Source organism: Anser cygnoides, chromosome 2, assembly GCF_040182565.1.
Source record: "Anser cygnoides isolate HZ-2024a breed goose chromosome 2, Taihu_goose_T2T_genome, whole genome shotgun sequence".
Lineage (NCBI taxonomy): Eukaryota > Metazoa > Chordata > Aves > Anseriformes > Anatidae > Anser > Anser cygnoides.
This window is the reverse complement of record NC_089874.1, coordinates 157471214-157482262: the sequence shown is the minus strand read 5'-3', so window position 1 is coordinate 157482262 and position 11049 is coordinate 157471214. Positions and strand designations below refer to the sequence as shown.

The window sequence follows — 11049 nt, the reverse complement described above, 5'->3', positions numbered from 1 at the left end:
ATAGACTTCATTGATTTCCTAAGCCTTTGTGATGACAGAGTCACAAAATCACATTAATGTGATGAGGGAGACATATAAAATCATTGCCTGATGTTACAGACTCTAGTGTTGGGAATCCTCTGACCTAGCAATGTCAGGCTGAGCAGTAAATAAAATGTTTTGGGGAATACCGATTGCACAGTAGGTGTTCTTGGGTAGGCTTTGGCAAGATGGCATGAATGCCATTGATTCAGGGAAGAAATCTCATTGGGTTGACCTACTAGTCCCCTAACAGGAGGAGCAGACCAGCTGAAGTCCCATCGACTCCAACAGAGATGTAGACATCTTGTCCAAAGGCATGAGTTTTACACAGAAAAAGCATCTTTGGAGAGAGAATGGCTGTGAATGTGGAAAGGTAGAAGAGGAAACTGGATGTTCTCTGAACTCCTTTGAAAAGTTCTTTCTGCTTAATAGAAAATATGAAATTCCTACTTACTCAAGTCTTGATACAATGTAATTCTAAATATGATTGAGAGATCAATTTTTAATTGTTTGAACAGTCAATGCCTCTTCAGTTGTACATTCAGAAAAAGTAGTCACTTTGGCTATTTAAATAATTTCTTTAAAGAATGATATTAATCCAGGAGCTTACTGGAAAACCATTGCACTTTAAGATGCCTTGAGTTTCTTCCTTATGCATCCAATTACTTGTACGTGTTTCCTTCCTCAAGGGTTTGATGATGAAATATTATAAACCAGAACTGAAGTGCATTAGCAAAGCCATTCTGATATGAAAAGTCTGCACACAACAGTCAAGAATTACCCTTTGTTCTCTGTTAAATTGGTAGGTCACAGCTGGAGCAAACCAGAATAAGAAATACTTTTTTTTTTTTTTTTAATGAGAGATGGATCTGAGACCTTTTACCAATACAAGTTACAAGTGTGGAAGAAGGAGAAGGAGAAGAAACAAAGCACAATGGAAGAGGCAATGATGTATTTTGAAATGGGTTTCTTTGCTAATCAACTCATTACTAGCAACAACTCATTACAGCTAAAATAAAGGCAATGTGAATGTTTGAAATATTCACCTAAAAAAAAAAAAAAAAGGGGGAAAAAGAGAAGAGCAGAATATCTCAATGACTTCAGTCTGTCTTTACAAAGTCAAAAGTCATATGGACTTCTAAAAGCTGACTAAACACAAATTGGTAGATGTAAAAAGGGGTTTTAAAATGCTTCCATCCCAAATACAGAAGAAATTGGCACAAAAACAAATGCTTAAAGTAAATCCCTGATAGGAAGAGCTGTGTCATGTGTCTACACAGCAAGTACAGTGCCAGAAAAATAAAGGGAAAAGGAGGCAAACAGTTCCATCTCGTTGGTAGAGCTAAAAATAATAATAATAATAAAAATACATATAGCCCTTGATATAAATAGTATATTCGTCACGAAATAAAATTCTGGTCTTCCAGGGCTCTGTTGGGGATTCAGAAGAGGGAAAATAATATGTATGGTTTGATTCACTAATATTAGAGAAGGAATCCTACTTTTCTATCTGCAGCCTTAGGCACAATACTCACAATGTAAGTGGGAACAACAATACCTGAGACAATTTTACCCACTTCATTTTGCCTACAGAAGCAATAGATTACATGTTGCTGGCTTGTTCTGTTTCTCCCGTTGACAGTTTCTCTCTCTATATATATATATACATAAGTAATTAAAATTGTTCTAGGGCCAGGGTAGGAATTTCTCTGTGTTTGAAGAAAGGGGAAAAGATATATACGTATAGTTTTAAGCTTGGCCACCTCTCATGGCTACACTTGTCCTAAGAGTGTTCCTAGAACATTCATTTATGATCTAGATATTGTTAAAGTGTTTGCACGGTTCCATGTTCCCATAGACAGAGGTTGAAACAGAGAACGCTACTTAAGCAAGAAAAAAGCAGTTGTTATTGTAAGGGTGGTCTAGCACTGGAACAGATTGCCCAGAGAGGCTCTATAGTCACTATCACTGGAAATATTCAAAACATGATTCATCATGGTCCTGGGCAATCTGCTCTAGCTGACCCTGCTTTGAGTAGGGAGATTGGACTAGGTGATTTCTGGAGGTGCCCTTCAACCTCAGCTGTACTGTGGCTTGTGCCTACCTAGCCATGGAGATTTCAATGATTGTTGTGTGCCTTGCAAATAAGCAACTTTCTCAGCCCAGCTCCTTCCTTTTGTAAATTTATCACCTGCTGTGAATAAAAAATAATTCTGTGTGTCCCCCTTAGCACACTCAAGTGAAGGTGATTGCTGACTTTCAGTCCTTTACAAATAAGCCTTAAAGAAGTAAGAGATAGTTTAACGTCAGCCTCAAACACAATTTCTCTAGGGCCTTTTTATCAGCATTTAATTTAGACAAAACAGAAAAAAAAAAAAAAGAAAGAAATATATTTGCTATTGTGGTAACTCTGAGGTTCAGTCACTACATGAGTAATCTGATGAACAGAGAATGGGCAAACCAAACAAACAGCTATTGTTCAGACAGATACTAGATGAACTGCTGCTACTGTCAGTACTTGGAGATGCATAGAATTATTAACAATATTTTAATGGGACAGGTCATACCTCAACAAGCTAAATCAATAGCAGAACCAAAATCACTGCTGTGTCTCATTTGTAACAGAGGACTGGCACACCTGACCTTGGCCCTTTCTAACAAGGATGTTGTCATTAACAGAATACATAATGAATGATAAAAGCAATATTTCAGCCAGCCTTAGAAAGTGGCTTGTGAATTAATGCCCCACCAAGTAAATTCACAGATTGAATATAATAAAATTATTGAACTTGCTGTTGTCTCTTGTATGCTATTACCATGAGACCTGTGCAAATGATGATGAGTGCATACCCTGCTTCAAAACAAGGGAATCTGAGTAAGGGTGAAAACTTTGCTTTTCCTTTTGGCCCAGAAATAGAATGAGATGGATCTGGACTTGCATCCACACTATTTCTGGAGCTGCTCTCAGCCTTAGAAGATTAAAGTCAAGTTTTACTCACTCCCTGTCACTACCCAGTCAGATTCAAGAGCACTATAAATACTAATCAAAAATAAATATAGGGGAAATATACAAAAAGAAGTTTGTGATCTTGTATCACATTTCCCTGTTTTTGTTGTTGTTATTGTTGTTTTTAACTTTAAACTGTCAGGAGCCACATTAACGATGAATTTGAACCAAAGTTAGTTAGTCACCACTGAAAATAGCCTGACTTTGTCCTCTTCACACTCTCCCATCAGGCATTTATACAGGTTGATGAGATTCCCTCTGAGCCTCCTTTTCTCCAGGCTAAACAGTCCTGGCTGGTGGAAGTGATTGTCCCACTCTGCTCTGCACTAGTGCAGCCTCAACTTGAGTGTGTGCCCAGTTTGGGGCACCACAGTATAAGAAGGACATAAAACTGTTAGGGAGTGTCCAAAGGAGGGCTACAGAGATGGTGAAGGGTCTGGAGTGCAAGCTGTATAAGGAGCGGCTGCGGTCCCTTGGTTTGTTCAGGCCAGAGCAGAGCAGGCCGAGGGGAGGCCTCATGGCGGCCTGCAGCTCCCTCACGAGGGGGGCAGAGGGGCAGGCGCTGAGCTCTGCTCTCTGGGGACAGCGACAGGACCCGAGGGAACGGCATGGAGCTGGGACAGGGGAGGGTCAGGCTGGGTGTGAGGGAAAGGTTCTTCACTGAGAGGGTGGTCGGGCACTGGGACAGGCTCCCCAGGGCAGTGGTCACGGCACTGAGCCAGCTGGAGTTCAAGAAGCATTTGGACAATGCCCTCGGACATACGGTTTGATTTTCAGGTGGTTCTGTGTGGAGCAAGGAGTTGGACTCCATGATCCTTTCAACTCATGTTATTCTATGATTTTATGATTCTAGCTCTCTTCTCTTTCTTCACAGGAGAGATGCTCCATTGCCTTCATCATCTTGGAGGTCTTTATTGGACTGTCTCCAATATATCCATTTCTCTCTTGTACTAGGAACCTCAGTACCAGATATAGTAATCCAGGTAGGCCTCACCAGTGCCTGACAAAGAAGGATCATCTCACTCAACACGCTGGCAAGATTTTTTCTAGTGCAGCCTATGATACCTTTACCTTTGTAGTGGCAAGGACACGTTGCGGGTTCCTGTTCAGCTTGGAGTCCACCAGGACCTCCAGGTCCTTTAGTGCAAAGCTCCTTTCCAAATGGGTGGCCCCCAGAGTATATTGATGCAAGGGGTTGTTTCTGCCTCATTGCAGGACTGTCTCAACCACCTTCCAATGCTGGCAGCTTTGATTCTTCTCTAACTGCTCCTGTCTTGATATATTGCTTCTTGGCCCAAATGGAAAAATCAGGATCTAGCCAGCCATAAGCAGTTAATAATAATCTTTTCATAATCATTTTTGTGGAATTGCACTTTATCCAGGGAGAGAGCCCTTTGTAATCATGAGGTCTCTAAAGGCAAATAACATCCTGGATAAAGGGAGCAGAATATCAAAATGCAGGCACAGGTGAGATGAGATGTTCTCAGTGAGGGGGAAGGAGTCCCTTTATCACACAGCATGGCCTTTCTTGTTGCTTACCAGATGTTTCCTGTGACTGCTAACCCTCTAGACATTTGGATAAAATGCTGGAGAAAATGGTTATTCTTCAAGGAAATACCAGCAGAATATATAGCATCCCAAGTAGCATCCCAACGGTTAAACAACTTAAAATAGAAGCACATTGACCATAATCCTTTTTTTTTTCCTTTTTTTTTTTTTTTTTTTTTTTTTTTTTCTTAGAGGTGTTTGCTGGAGCAGGACAGTTTTTGTTAGATGTTTCAGTGATATGGAGAGGATTTAGGTACATTAAATTTAACCCCTGTTGAGGACCTGCAGGCAGCATGTAATTAGAGTACATTTTTTCAGATTTTATCTCAGTTTTGGTGTCTGGGAGAGGGTACTACCAACCTCTCCTTTTACTGTAATGTTACTCATGGATGCTTCTTGGCTTTCCAACCTTGGCAGTGTCCCTTTAAATGTTTTAAGCATTTAAGAGTTTATTGGAAGTGGAAGTAAGAAAAATAAAAAGTGTTTTATTAGAACATTAAAACATGCAGCAAGACCAGCAGAACAAGTGGCTCAGAGAACCAAAGAAGCCCAAGGGGCAAGCAAATGAATGATCTTGGTGAAATGACTGGTGAACACTGAAAAAAATAACGCAGGGCAGGGAGTCACTTTTTGCTGGAGAAAAGAAGTAAAAAGAGAGAATGGAAAGTCAAAACATTCTAGCCATAGCATGTCTAAAAATACTTTTATATTTTGATTAGCTGTATAGCTGTGTACTGAAACTTTTACAGCCCTTCGTAGACATATTGTGGGGTTTATTGAAAAAAATATCATATCTTCATTTCTGTTTCAATGGAAACCAAATCTCTTGCTAATATTATTCTTCCTTCCCTTCCAGATGTCTAGCAGTATTGCATACTCATAGAATGTAGGAAAAAATATACTTACTTTAATGCAGGTGTGTTTTTTTTAATTTTTATTATTATTATTATTTTTTTTACATGCTGCAGCTAAACAGGAAGTACATAGCTCTTTAGTCTTTGACAGTGGAAATAAATTTTAGTGCATAATTTTATTTTTATGCCTACTCTGAACCGTCTAACTGCTGCTGGTGAAATTGCTATGAAATCCAGGTCACATATGTATCTAAATAAAAGGCAGGTTTCTGACTTTATTTTATTTCTAACAGACAGCTGCAGGATGGCACTTTGAAGACTCAAAAGCAATCTTGTTTTCTTGTGTGGATGCAGGTACCAGACTATTTTTGTTTGTTTGTTTGTTTTGTTTTGTTTTGTTTTAAAGTCTGAGCATTTATTTCTTCATGCCTCAGCATAGTTACAAGAAAATGAAATACTTAGAAAAAAAGTATTTTTTTTACTGAGGTAAATTTCAGGATTTATAATCCTTTTTGATTTGTTTTCTTTTCATTTAATGATTATTAAAGAAGTCTTGAGAGCCATAGAACCTGCACAGCATAACAACACCTAATGAGTTGGGAATAAACTGCAGTAACATTTCAAAATTGTCATGTTTTTGTGAGTGCCAACATGCATACCTCAGTGAGCTGGGATGAGTGAAAGGCAAAGATCCTTTCCAGCATTGTCCCTGTCCTTACTTCTATTTTGCAATGGAAGTAGAGCAGGCAGGCTGCCACAAAGTTGGCACCATTAGTGTCACATATCCCACTGTGCTCCTCCTTCCCACAAAAGGGAGGGATTCATGTGTCATAGGTGCTTCTGAGATGTCCTCTACCTGGAAATGCCCACTACTTTCCTTTCATTAAACCCTCTTGTCTTGCATCCCAGTAAGGCAAATGAAGAGCTGCTGTAATTGTGGATAGTCTGATAGTGCAGTCAAAAATAGGTCATAAAATTGAGAGTTTGATAGTGGCTGAAGAAAGAGGGAGTTTTTGTTTGTCCCACTGTTGTAAGGTCTGTGGGACAGCTCTTTAGGAGAGAGCACAGAATTGTTTATTCCCTTCCCTTCCCTTCCCTTCCCTTCCCTTCCCTTCCCTTCCCTTCCCTTCCCTTCCCTTCCCTTCCCTTCCCTTCCCTTCCCTTCCCTTCCCTTCCCTTCCCTTCCCTTCCCTTCCCTTCCCTTCCCTTCCCTTCCCTTCCCTTCCCTTCCCTTCCCTTCCCTTCCCTTCCCTTCCCTTCCCTTCCCTTCCCTTCCCTTCCCTTCCCTTCCCTTCCCTTCCCTTCCCTTCCCTTCCCTTCCCTTCCCTTCCCTTCCCTTCCCTTCCCTTCCCTTCCCTTCCCTTCCCTTCCCTTCCCACCCCTTCCCACCCCTTTCCTTACCCCCACATTGAACCCACAACCTGAGATTACTGTGGTTTCTTGGCTGACATTTTGATCTCTTGTTGTATTTCAATATATTTGGTAAATACCTACAGCACTGAAGGGGTGATAATACAGGAAATGGTAGGTCTAAATACATTCAAATATTATTCATGTGCAATGGCTTAGACCAGCAATAACTCTGATGCCTTTTTGCTGGTAGGGATCTGTAAAGAAAATTTTGTATGCACATGTCTGTAAAATGCAACAGAGGTTAAGAGAGCAACATCATGCAAAATATATTTTACAATAAGATTAGCATTAGAAGTGCCGCTGAAGCACAGTTGTATGGCAAATACTCATCAACTGCTTTCTGAGCAAAATCACAAGACTGTCAGGGCATTGAGACCTTGTAATTTTCTACTGTGTTTCCCTTTTCACATTTATCCCAAGTTAATAGAGGCCTGACTAACACAGGTGAGCTTAGGAATAAACAGGAAAATCACTGCTGACAGTTTTTGTACATTTGCAAATTCTTCTTTTGTATTGTGGTGGCCAGACTACTGCAAAAGCAACTAAAGAAACATTTTTTGGGGGGTGGGTCTCAGTCATTCCCTCTACAGGCTAACCTGAGTGCCATCTGGATGTGTACCTACCACCACCTGTACTTGAGAACTCAGCAACATAATAAATAGTTAGTGAATAAAAATACAGCTACAGAAACTTGTTGCATGGGATTACTAAAACAGATTACTAAGAAAACATTTTAGCAAGGTTCAGATGTTTAGTCTCAAGGCTCTTTGGTCAGGAGACCTCACTGTCCCCAAGATGAACCCTAACTTAGATAATTAAGATCATAATGATAATTGGTCTGGTTAATGGCGCAGGACCAGAACAGCTCAGTCATGAATCAGACCTCCACTATGTAAAAAGCTCTGTAGATGTAAAATAAAGAACTTCCACCAAAGATTTGAATCATAGAATCCTAGAATATCCTGAGTAGGAAGGGACCCACAAGGATCATCGAGTCCAAATTCTGACTCCACACAGGACCACCTAAAAATCACACCATGTTTCTGAGGGAAGCATTTCTGTCCAAATGCTTCTTGAACTCTGGCAAGCTTGTTGACATGACTACTTCCTTGGAAGCCTGTTCCAGAGGCCTGGGTGCATTCTCCTTACTTTCATTCATGCGGTACTTTAGTCTTCAGCAGTCATTAGAGAGAGAGAGAGAGCAAGAAATACATGCAGAAAGTGGAGAGATTAAATGAGATCTTTCAGCTTGTGGAGTTTTCTTTCTGAATTTTCTACTGAGAGGTCCTAAGATACCAAGTAACTCACTTTAGTACCGCAGAACCTCAGTTTAGTTGACAAGGTTTGGAAAAATTTATTCAGATCTTATGGTGTAAGATATAGCAGCAGCTGGGGACGGTTGAAGAACATGGTGCAGCAATATTTATTGGTGCAGGAAATTCCTATCTGGAGAGCTACATTGCTGGCCAGATACAGGCTTCCACTCTTAAATAAACTAAACTATCACTGTCATTGACTGTATAGGTTAGGCCTCTCTCCATTGCCTAAACATAACCTAGAATATCCTGTGTGACTCAGTCTGGTTCTCTGGGGTGCAGATCAGCCTTATGTTTTACCTGCTTGGATTTAGGTGTCTTGTTTCTTTAGGTGTGTGTGACCTATCTCAGACCTTAAGAAACCTAAGCTGTGTAAAATAGCTTAAACTCAAATCTCATAAATACCCCACAACATTTCATCTGTCTTGCTACTATTAAGTATTTGGTAGCATTCATAGCAAAAGTGAATTTTGAGGTGAAACTTGAAGACGAGGTATCTAACTACCCAACACTCACGCACTATTGTAAGAAAGATCCCATACATATGCTTGAAACAAGATCATGCAGGTTTTTCAAGGCCAATAGGTAAGTGTTCATGACAATTCATCTTAAGGGTGCTTTGATGAGATGTTTCCCCAGGTTTGCCTTTCAAAATTCAGTGAATTATTCATGAACACTACAGGTTGATTTCATCTCTACAAAAAATTCATGACCTCTTTATTCACTTCTTTGCTACTCTCAGGCTCCTCAGGGATCAACAACTGTTTTAATAAAATGTCATTCCAACTATTGTGCATCATAGACTATGAACTTTTCAGGAGGTAAGAAATGAACTAATCACACTCTTATTTCTTCATTATTATTGGACATAATATAAATTAAAGTAGAGATACCAGTATATCTCTGCAGCATATAATATCAATACTAAATGTCATATATAATTTCACCAAAAATCTCCAAGCCAACTATTAAAGGAAAACACTAGACAAAAAAATGTAATGGTTGAAATATGAGTAAATCTTTATTTCTTTCTGCTTCAGGACTATAAATGCATAGACTACGGGGGCAAAATGTCTACTGCAAGATGCTGACTAATGAATTAGTCCCATACACTATAGTCAGATAGAACTGTGTCTTATTTCATTAAAATTATTTCCCTTTAATGATGGGTTTATGAAACACATAAATGTCTAGATTGCCAGAAAATACGTGCTTTTTAAAAGTATGTCTGTGGTTTCTTGTTTAAACAGGCCTTTCTTGTCCTGATAGCCTGAGATAATTATCGTGGTACAGAGAAAAGGAAAGGAGAGAAGAGGACATTTAGGAAAAGTCCTATTTCAAACTTAACTTGCCAATGTTCTGAATGTATGCTTGTGAGTTAGAAACCCCAGTTTTCTCATTTTCTCTGACTCCTTCTTACCTCTGCATCGTTCTCACAAACTGTTGTCATTTTCAGTAAATAAAACTGGTGATTAAATAGCAATATTCTAGTAACTGCTGAAATTTTAGACTATTCATCTGCATGAGAATGAAACACATAAAAAAAGAAAAAAAAACATAAGTAATTATATTCTAAATTCTATTCACTAGTGCAAGGTTGTGGAATTTTTATTTTTATTTTTATTTTTTGTTGATAGTGGTGATGATTTTTTGTTTTGTTTTGTTTTGTTTTTGTTTCTTGGCTTTTGTTTTGTTTTGTTTTAATCATATAAACCATAATCAGATAGAGAAATTAAAAAAGGTGGGAGCATTAATTTTCTTTTTTAATGGCTTAGCAAATTCAGATTCTGGTTGGGAGGCGATAAGGGTTTCCTGTATGGGTACCCTGCTGTAAGTGGAACAAACAATTTTAAGACACAGAGAAATGTGAGACACCAAATCCACATGATACTCTGGAGAAGGCATAAAGAGATAAAGAAACATTTTTCTCTACTGAAAAAAAATAAAAATTATATATATATATATTATTTCAAAAGATTTTCTTGTTCCCAAACAGGATCACTTCTGCAGATAATCAAGTTTAGAAAAATGCCTAAGGCATCAAAATAGATGAGGACTCAGAGCATATGCTTCTAATTTGCAATCATATAATATTTGCCTTCTCGTATTCTCCCCTCCTCTCCCCCCCCCCCCAGCTTGTTATTGTGCAAATGCTATGATTAAAATAGTTCTCATTTCATGATCACACAATCAGCCTGAGGCCTAGCCTGCAAACACTTAACTAGACCCTAAAAAGATGTGAATTATCAAATATGCAACTTTCTTGTCTGACAGGAGTATTGAAACTCCAAATCGAAAGTCATGAGCTCCCTACACTCTTGACAAAATAGTGGCTATCACAACATGTAGTCTTTGAATATCACGATCTGGTGGGCCTCTAGTTTTATGCGAAATAAGTTGTTTCAGATACCTATCCTCACAAAACAGTTGAGGCACCAGATGATACTATCTCCTTGAGTTTGAAGTTTCAGAAATCATAACTGCTTATTTGCTTATTTACTCTTCTCCAGCTAAATTAGTAATACTCAACCTAGTTGCCTGTAATGAATTATCCGTGGATGATAAACCTTTCATTAAAAAAAGAAAGGAAAAAAGGAAAAAAAGGAAAAAAAGGAAAAAAAGGAAAGAAGGAAGGAAAAAAAGGAAAGAAGGAAGGAAGGAAGGAAGGAAGGAAGGAAGGAAGGAAGGAAGGAAGGAAGGAAGGAAGGAAGGAAGGAAGGAAGGAAGAAAGGAAGGAAAGAACGAAAGAAAGAACGAAAGAAAAAAGAAAGAAAGAAAGAAAGAAAGAAAGAAAGAAAGAAAGAAAGAAAGAAAGAGAAAAGAAAGAAAGAAAGAAAAGGAAAGAAAAGGAAGGAAGGAAGGAAGGAAGGAAGGAAGGAAGGAAGGAAGG

General features: G+C 38.9%; 1 long non-coding RNA gene across 1 annotated transcript; it reads left to right on the top strand.

Moving 5' to 3' along the window:
* The first annotated feature begins 1718 nt into the window (after positions 1–1718).
* Positions 1719–10769, top strand: LOC136789810 (uncharacterized). The gene is made up of 4 exons (XR_010828840.1): positions 1719–3792; positions 3903–3935; positions 5724–5784; positions 8902–10769. It is a non-coding gene; the product is annotated as an uncharacterized lncRNA (long non-coding RNA).
* The last annotated feature ends 280 nt before the right edge of the window (positions 10770–11049 follow it).